The sequence below is a fragment of the Haematobia irritans genome, chromosome 3, assembly GCF_050003625.1.
Source record: "Haematobia irritans isolate KBUSLIRL chromosome 3, ASM5000362v1, whole genome shotgun sequence".
NCBI lineage: Eukaryota > Metazoa > Arthropoda > Insecta > Diptera > Muscidae > Haematobia > Haematobia irritans.
In genome coordinates, this window is record NC_134399.1 from 50,189,700 (window position 1) to 50,199,541 (window position 9,842).

The 9,842-nt window shown below is 32.0% G+C and overlaps 1 long non-coding RNA gene across 1 annotated transcript; it reads right to left on the reverse strand.

Moving 5' to 3' along the window:
• Window positions 1-300: 300 nt before the first annotated feature.
• Window positions 301-693, reverse strand: LOC142232076 (uncharacterized). Its single transcript, XR_012721009.1, has 2 exons — window positions 571-693; window positions 301-503 (listed from the first exon to the last, which is right to left on the reverse strand). It is a non-coding gene; the product is annotated as an uncharacterized LOC142232076 (long non-coding RNA).
• Between the last annotated feature and the right edge of the window lie 9,149 nt (window positions 694-9,842).

Genomic DNA, 9,842 nt, shown 5'->3' on the forward strand with positions numbered 1-9,842 from the left:
CATTCATCGCTACCCCGGTACTATACATGTTGGTTGAAGTGCTAACCCTGCCAACATTTTTTGAATTTGGGGGCGCTTCTGAGAATCCCCAGTACGTCGAAAACAATCATATACGATATCAAAAACTCGTCGGAAAAGCGCCGTCACTATTGAGAAGTTGTACCACGCCAAGTTACTACAAAAAGGTTTCGCATGAGTGCAATTATTAGTTGCCTTTATAGATCAATTTAGAACGACGCCAATAAGAGACCCTCCAAACAATCAGAAAAAGCACATTTTAAGATAGTGGTAAAAGAATCATTGTGGTCGAGTAAAACACGTTTGTTTAGATATTTATTAATTTGATTAATCATTTACAAATTCTTAAAAATATAACATTTATACCACTATCACATCACATTTAACATAATTTTTTGCATTAATGATGATGTAGAGTTACAAGTAGCGAGGTACATGTTGCAGCGTCTATCAGCCAGTGTTTTTATTCGATGGAGGCAGCGTGTCTGTAAAATATTTGAAAAACAATCACTTTATTCCATTTGGAAAATCAAAAATTGTTCACCAATATACCTTTCACAATTTTAAGCGTAAAATCTATGTTTTCAGAACTTTATTTTCGTTTTTATTTAATTAAAATATAACAAGCTGGTTGCGCTTGGCGTTTCACAAAAAATAAAATGGCTTTTGTAAAAGTAGTGATGGCAAGATACATGTATGAAGTACATTTTGTACTTTATGATATGCTGTCCCCCATCACAGTAGGATGGTTGTAGTGACATTTACGAGTCTGTGGTAGCGATGAAGATGAAATGGAACTTTGAAATGCTGGCAGGGAATGCTTGTTTTGCAACATCAATTGCTGTGCTCCTTTTGTTAACATTTTGTTTTGTCTTTATTATCCCGATGCCCAGTACAAATGAAACGATTGTAAAATATAAAGGCCGGTACTCTGTTTGTTGGTGCGAAAAAAGTTCCACTCAATCATTGTTTCGCGTTGAAAAATGATAGTGTTAACAATATATTTTGAGGGAAAAAACAGCCATTTTATGACTTTTTTGCGTTTATTTCGTCGAAATGTATTGACAACATCGCAGACTGTCACGAAATGATTACATATACATACGCAACTAGTGGCTCGATTTACACACACACGCATACAAAATAAATAATTTGAAAAAGAAGAAGCAAGCGAAGTTATTTTACAAATATCTTTGGATTTAAAAAACTAATTTTACAGTGCTGCATTTTATTTTTTGGAACATAGCAATTAATTCTTGTTATTCCATTCATTGCTACCTCGGTACTATACATGTTGGTTGAAGTGATAATGCTTGTTTTGCAACATCAATTTCTGTGCTCCTTTTGTTAACATTTTGTTTTGTCTTTATTATCCCGATGCCCAGTACAAATGAAACGATTGTAAAATATAAAGGCCGGTACTCTGTTTGTTGGTGCGAAAAAAGTTCCACTCAATCATTGTTTCGCGTTGAAAAATGATAGTGTTAACAATATATTTTGAGGGAAAAAACAGCCATTTTAGGACTTTTTTGCGTTTATTTCGTCGAAATGTATTGACAACATCGCAGACTGTCACGAAATGAGTACATATACATACGCAACTAGTGGCTCGATTTACACACACACGCATACAAAATAAATAATTTGAAAAAGAAGAAGCAGGCGAAGTTATTTTACAAATATCTTTGGATGTAAAAAACTAATTTTACAGTGCTGCATTTTATTTTTTGGAACATAGCAATTAATTCTTGTGATTCCATTCATTGCTACCTCGGTACTATACATGTTGGTTGAAGTGCTAATGCTTGTTTTGGAACATCAATTGCTGTGCCTCCTTTTGTTTAAATTATGTTTTGTGTTTATTATCCCGATGCCCAGTACAAATGAAACGATTGTAAAATATAATTTACCAAATAAAGCTTTTATTTTGTTAACATTTGTATTTAAATTTCATGTTATATATGTACATTATTTATATTCTACCATATAGTGGGGAGCGGCTAGATATTGTTGCTGGTTTATTATGGAAATACAACTCCATGTTATACTTTGTTTTATCAATCATCAGATTACATTTTTAAATAATAATCAGATCCACTTTTGTGTTATAAATTCACAAAAATCAGTTTAATAAATAAATTATTTCTTAATTCACATTGCAAATTGCGCCATGTTATGAAAATACTGACTACGCGAGTTACGTCAGTTTTCCAACTCGAAAAAAAACAAAGTACCACAAATGGAAAAAATTTCGCTAGTTTTTCGCATGTTTTGGTTTTGTATGGAGTTTCAACGCGAAAACCGAACCGAACACCAAATAAGGCTTTTATTTTGTTAACATTTGTGTTTAAATTTCATGTTTTATACATTATTTATGTTCTACAATATAGTAGCGAGCGGCTAGATGTTGGTTGCTAGTTTATTAGGGAAATACAACCCCATGTTATACTTTGTTTTATCAATCGATCAGATTACATTTTTAAATAATATAAAAAATTTGTTTAGGCAGTAGCCGACTATCAAACCCTTTTTCGGGAGGTTCAAGTGTAGTTCACTTTGGGTTGAGTGAATTACCCGAATTTATTCTGAAAATTGGTTGATAGTTTTGCTGCAAGTAGAGGATGCTGATGAGGAATGTGGTAATTCCGAAACAGCTGTACATCCAACCATCTTGCAGTCATAGGGCTTTGCCCAAATAAATTTGACAAGCATACTTTTCCTCTGTTGGTTAAGCTACACTTGTAGTTTAGTCAATGCATGGCTTTAAGCTGAGATCAAAAACAACAATAACGATTGAAGAGAAGCCAACAATAACAAACAAAACGAATGAAGATAGAGGAAGCACGCTCAAAAACAAACCCAGCCAAATACATTCAAATCGATGATTTGAGTTTGGCAAAGGAAAAGAGATAAGCTGGCAAATTTGTTTAGGCAGTAGCCGACTATCAAACCCTTTTTCGGGAGGTTCAAGTGTAGTTCACTTTGGGTTGAGTGAATTACCCGAATTTATTCTGATAATTGGTTGATAGTTTTGCTGCAAGTAGAGGATGCTGATGAGGAATGTGGTAATTCTGAAACAGCTGTACATCCAACCATCTTGCAGTCTATAGGGCTTTGGCCAAATAAATTTGACAAGCATACTTTTTCTCTGTTGGTTAAGCTACACTTGTAGTTTAGTCAATGCATGGTTTTAAGCTGAGATCAAAAACAATAATATAAAAAATAATAAATTCACAAAAATCAGTTTAATAAATAATTTCTTAATTCACATTGCAAATGGCGCCATGTTATGAAAATACTGACTAATCGATTTACGTGAGTTTTTCAACTCGAAAAAAAAAACAAAGTATCACGAATGGAAAAAATGTCGCTAGTTTTTCGCATTTTTTGGTTTTGAATGAACGTACTGTGTGACTATTTCGAAAGTTTTTTAATCAGTGAAATTAAAACCAAAGTGGTTAAATTACAATTAAAAGAAATTTGTGTATATATACCATTACAAACTTTGTAACATCCACATCTTATTGCAGACAATGGCCACCGCAAGTGAAGAAGAAACTGAATACCGTAAGATATTTTTTACAAAAAATTAAACGCCATTACAAATACTTTTAAGGAATGAACTCAATTTGATTAGAATATTATTTTCATTTTTTTTTGTTTGAGAAAATGTTGAAAATCCTTTCAAAAAAGTCGCAAAGCAAATTGAATTTGTGCAAACTTTCCTAAATATTCTATATATATATATATATATATATATATATATATATATATATATATATATATATATATATATATATATATATACATTAATGATGATGTAGAGTTACAAGTAGCGAGGTACATGTTGCAGCGTCTATCAGCCAGTGTTTTTATTCGATGGAGGCAGCGTGTCTGTAAAATATTTGAAAAACAATCACTTTATTCCATTTGGAAAATCAAAAATTGTTCACCAATATACCTTTCACAATTTTAAGCGTAAAATCTATGTTTTCAGAACTTTATTTTCGTTTTTATTTAATTAAAATATAACAAGCTGGTTGCGCTTGGCGTTTCACAAAAAATAAAATGGCTTTTGTAAAAGTAGTGATGGCAAGATACATGTATGAAGTACATTTTGTACTTTATGATATGCTGTCCCCCATCACAGTAGGATGGTTGTAGTGACATTTACGAGTCTGTGGTAGCGATGAAGATGAAATGGAACTTTGAAATGCTGGCAGGGAATGCTTGTTTTGCAACATCAATTGCTGTGCTCCTTTTGTTAACATTTTGTTTTGTCTTTATTATCCCGATGCCCAGTACAAATGAAACGATTGTAAAATATAAAGGCCGGTACTCTGTTTGTTGGTGCGAAAAAAGTTCCACTCAATCATTGTTTCGCGTTGAAAAATGATAGTGTTAACAATATATTTTGAGGGAAAAAACAGCCATTTTATGACTTTTTTGCGTTTATTTCGTCGAAATGTATTGACAACATCGCAGACTGTCACGAAATGATTACATATACATACGCAACTAGTGGCTCGATTTACACACACACGCATACAAAATAAATAATTTGAAAAAGAAGAAGCAAGCGAAGTTATTTTACAAATATCTTTGGATTTAAAAAACTAATTTTACAGTGCTGCATTTTATTTTTTGGAACATAGCAATTAATTCTTGTTATTCCATTCATTGCTACCTCGGTACTATACATGTTGGTTGAAGTGATAATGCTTGTTTTGCAACATCAATTTCTGTGCTCCTTTTGTTAACATTTTGTTTTGTCTTTATTATCCCGATGCCCAGTACAAATGAAACGATTGTAAAATATAAAGGCCGGTACTCTGTTTGTTGGTGCGAAAAAAGTTCCACTCAATCATTGTTTCGCGTTGAAAAATGATAGTGTTAACAATATATTTTGAGGGAAAAAACAGCCATTTTAGGACTTTTTTGCGTTTATTTCGTCGAAATGTATTGACAACATCGCAGACTGTCACGAAATGAGTACATATACATACGCAACTAGTGGCTCGATTTACACACACACGCATACAAAATAAATAATTTGAAAAAGAAGAAGCAGGCGAAGTTATTTTACAAATATCTTTGGATGTAAAAAACTAATTTTACAGTGCTGCATTTTATTTTTTGGAACATAGCAATTAATTCTTGTGATTCCATTCATTGCTACCTCGGTACTATACATGTTGGTTGAAGTGCTAATGCTTGTTTTGGAACATCAATTGCTGTGCCTCCTTTTGTTTAAATTATGTTTTGTGTTTATTATCCCGATGCCCAGTACAAATGAAACGATTGTAAAATATAATTTACCAAATAAAGCTTTTATTTTGTTAACATTTGTATTTAAATTTCATGTTATATATGTACATTATTTATATTCTACCATATAGTGGGGAGCGGCTAGATATTGTTGCTGGTTTATTATGGAAATACAACTCCATGTTATACTTTGTTTTATCAATCATCAGATTACATTTTTAAATAATAATCAGATCCACTTTTGTGTTATAAATTCACAAAAATCAGTTTAATAAATAAATTATTTCTTAATTCACATTGCAAATTGCGCCATGTTATGAAAATACTGACTACGCGAGTTACGTCAGTTTTCCAACTCGAAAAAAAACAAAGTACCACAAATGGAAAAAATTTCGCTAGTTTTTCGCATGTTTTGGTTTTGTATGGAGTTTCAACGCGAAAACCGAACCGAACACCAAATAAGGCTTTTATTTTGTTAACATTTGTGTTTAAATTTCATGTTTTATACATTATTTATGTTCTACAATATAGTAGCGAGCGGCTAGATGTTGGTTGCTAGTTTATTAGGGAAATACAACCCCATGTTATACTTTGTTTTATCAATCGATCAGATTACATTTTTAAATAATATAAAAAATTTGTTTAGGCAGTAGCCGACTATCAAACCCTTTTTCGGGAGGTTCAAGTGTAGTTCACTTTGGGTTGAGTGAATTACCCGAATTTATTCTGAAAATTGGTTGATAGTTTTGCTGCAAGTAGAGGATGCTGATGAGGAATGTGGTAATTCCGAAACAGCTGTACATCCAACCATCTTGCAGTCATAGGGCTTTGCCCAAATAAATTTGACAAGCATACTTTTCCTCTGTTGGTTAAGCTACACTTGTAGTTTAGTCAATGCATGGCTTTAAGCTGAGATCAAAAACAACAATAACGATTGAAGAGAAGCCAACAATAACAAACAAAACGAATGAAGATAGAGGAAGCACGCTCAAAAACAAACCCAGCCAAATACATTCAAATCGATGATTTGAGTTTGGCAAAGGAAAAGAGATAAGCTGGCAAATTTGTTTAGGCAGTAGCCGACTATCAAACCCTTTTTCGGGAGGTTCAAGTGTAGTTCACTTTGGGTTGAGTGAATTACCCGAATTTATTCTGATAATTGGTTGATAGTTTTGCTGCAAGTAGAGGATGCTGATGAGGAATGTGGTAATTCTGAAACAGCTGTACATCCAACCATCTTGCAGTCTATAGGGCTTTGGCCAAATAAATTTGACAAGCATACTTTTTCTCTGTTGGTTAAGCTACACTTGTAGTTTAGTCAATGCATGGTTTTAAGCTGAGATCAAAAACAATAATATAAAAAATAATAAATTCACAAAAATCAGTTTAATAAATAATTTCTTAATTCACATTGCAAATGGCGCCATGTTATGAAAATACTGACTAATCGATTTACGTGAGTTTTTCAACTCGAAAAAAAAAACAAAGTATCACGAATGGAAAAAATGTCGCTAGTTTTTCGCATTTTTTGGTTTTGAATGAACGTACTGTGTGACTATTTCGAAAGTTTTTTAATCAGTGAAATTAAAACCAAAGTGGTTAAATTACAATTAAAAGAAATTTGTGTATATATACCATTACAAACTTTGTAACATCCACATCTTATTGCAGACAATGGCCACCGCAAGTGAAGAAGAAACTGAATACCGTAAGATATTTTTTACAAAAAATTAAACGCCATTACAAATACTTTTAAGGAATGAACTCAATTTGATTAGAATATTATTTTCATTTTTTTTTGTTTGAGAAAATGTTGAAAATCCTTTCAAAAAAGTCGCAAAGCAAATTGAATTTGTGCAAACTTTCCTAAATATTCTATATATATATATATATATATATATATATATATATATATATATATATATATATATATATATATATATATATATATATATATATATATATATATATATATATATATATATATATATATATATATATATATATATATATATATATATATATATATATATATATATATATATATATATATATATATATATATATATATATATATATATATATATATATATATATATATATATATATATATATATATATATATATATATATATATATATATATATATATATATATATATATATATATATATATATATATATATATATATATATATATATATATATATATATATATATATATATATATATATATATATATATATATATATATATATATATATATATATATATATATATATATATATATATATATATATATATATATATATATATATATATATATATATATATATATATATATATATATATATATATATATATATATATTTTTTTTTTTTTTTTTTTTTTTTCAATTCCAGAATTATCGGAACTACTACATGTCAAAGATAAAGACTTCGCAATATACTCTTCATTTACTACGAGAAATAGCAACATTAAAGCGACTTCAAGCACACCAAAAACAATAGCAGAAAAAAATTTACTACAAAAAATACAACGAAAGCAGTACAAGCAAACATCTCTTAAAACCTATGGAACCGAATTCTACGATTGTAACATCTGCGACAACATGACTGCAGAACCCAAGCAACAATTTCACAACAGAAGAGAACACAGGAAAACAGTATCTAAACTCGGATAATAGTGACTCCTCTCAACTACAAATACAACCAATAGTTGCCGTAGATGAAATACTCACTCAAAACAAGAATCTTTTAAAGGCTACGCTGAAAGAGCTCAAATATTTACGGCAGGAGAACAAATGCATGCGCCGAGAAATTGAAGAGCTTGAGGCTATTTGCACCAGCAACGGTGCAAAAACTAAATCCAATTTTTCCCTTCAAATTCCACGATCTACCGCAGTGTTGCGGGGCCCTTGACGATGTGAATTCACCCCTGGGTGTCAGGACATTTTTTTTGCGTGGGGGCCCCCTATAGTAAGGCCTTGACGACTAAATGGCGGCCTTAAAAACCACAAATTATCCCCAGCCCCTATTTTGGATTATTGCTGGGGGAGCCAGGGAGAGCTATTTTGTTTGTATATTTTATTTGGATGCTTTGATTTCCAAATTTTTGTGTGCGTGGTTGGAAGAGATATGGCTTCGTTTGGGTTTGTGAAACGGAATCCGTGCCCACGGGAAGATCCATTTCGCAAACGCATACGATTGCGATGTCCCTTACAACAATGCTTGATTTGATTGTGTTTGTTTTTTTTGGTGCATGACAGATCATGTTATTATCGACAGATGTTGCCATATTTTACTACGCATAGTATGTTATGTACAGTAGGGTTACGGTGTGGTAAATCGATAACAGAGTAAATGTAACGATTCATTCATAAATTCGGCTAACAGGGTTTTAGGGCTATAAGAAAAAAGTTCGTGGTGAAATGAGTGAAAGGGCTAGACATATGCGTGAAGGGAATTGAGAAAATGATGAGAAAATGTCGGCCAGTTTAATAGTAAGAAATGTCGGATGAGAAAATGTTTCATCTGGAAAAATTCCAATTTTCATGGCGGCAGTTATAAAAGAGGAAAATGACGCCAGAAGCCTTATTAGTTTGTGAACATTATTGGTGCTGAGCAGGCTCCATAGCAAAAGTCGTGAAGTTTAACAGTTTTTTTTTTTGTGAATTTTGAGACAAAAAGGTATTAGTGATTTTTAACGAGTTTTTTGAAAAGTGTTTTGATTAGTTTTATTTTTAATAGTGTCAAGATTTGTATATTCATTGGATCAATTGAACGGGCGAGGATTTGAATTTTAATATTGAATTTTGTCTCCTATGCAAAAAGGTGAGGAAAATTAAAGATCAGTCCGTTGCGTGGAATGATTTATTAATTATGATCTTGATATAGGCCTTTGGAACATCGATTACAAATTCATCCATAGTTGCGGTTCAGGGCAACAAAACGCCTTAGGGGACAAGCCAGAATCAGAGAAGCCAGGTCTGATCATATCATAAGGTAGGATTGTATCCTTAAGTATATTTGCTCGATTCGTAACGAAATATTACGTGCGGAACAGTATTACCGTCATCTGTGGCTAAATCTCCAATTGTCAATTGCATTGATCCATAATCTCGAAGAGAGTAAAGCTCAGCACCGAAAGCTTTACATTACTTTGTCATATTTGTCTACACCAAGATTGCCAGTAAAGTAAGAGCAAACGTACAAAGCTCTAAATAATAGAAACACAAATAAAGGGTGATTCTTTTGAGGTTAGGATTTTCATGCATTAGTATTTGACAGATCACGTGGGATTTCAGACATGGTGTCAAAGAGAAAGATGCTCAGTATGCTTTGACATTTCATCATGAATAGACGAACGATCTGCCACAACGTCGAATTTTCAGTGAATGGGCCCTAGAAAAGTTGGCAGAAAATCCGCTTTTTTATCGACAAATTTTGTTCAGCGATGAGGCTCATTTCTGGTTGAATGGCTACGTAAATAAGCAAAATTGCCGCATTTGGAGTGAAGAGCAACCAGAAGCCGTTCAAGAACTGCCCATGAATCCCG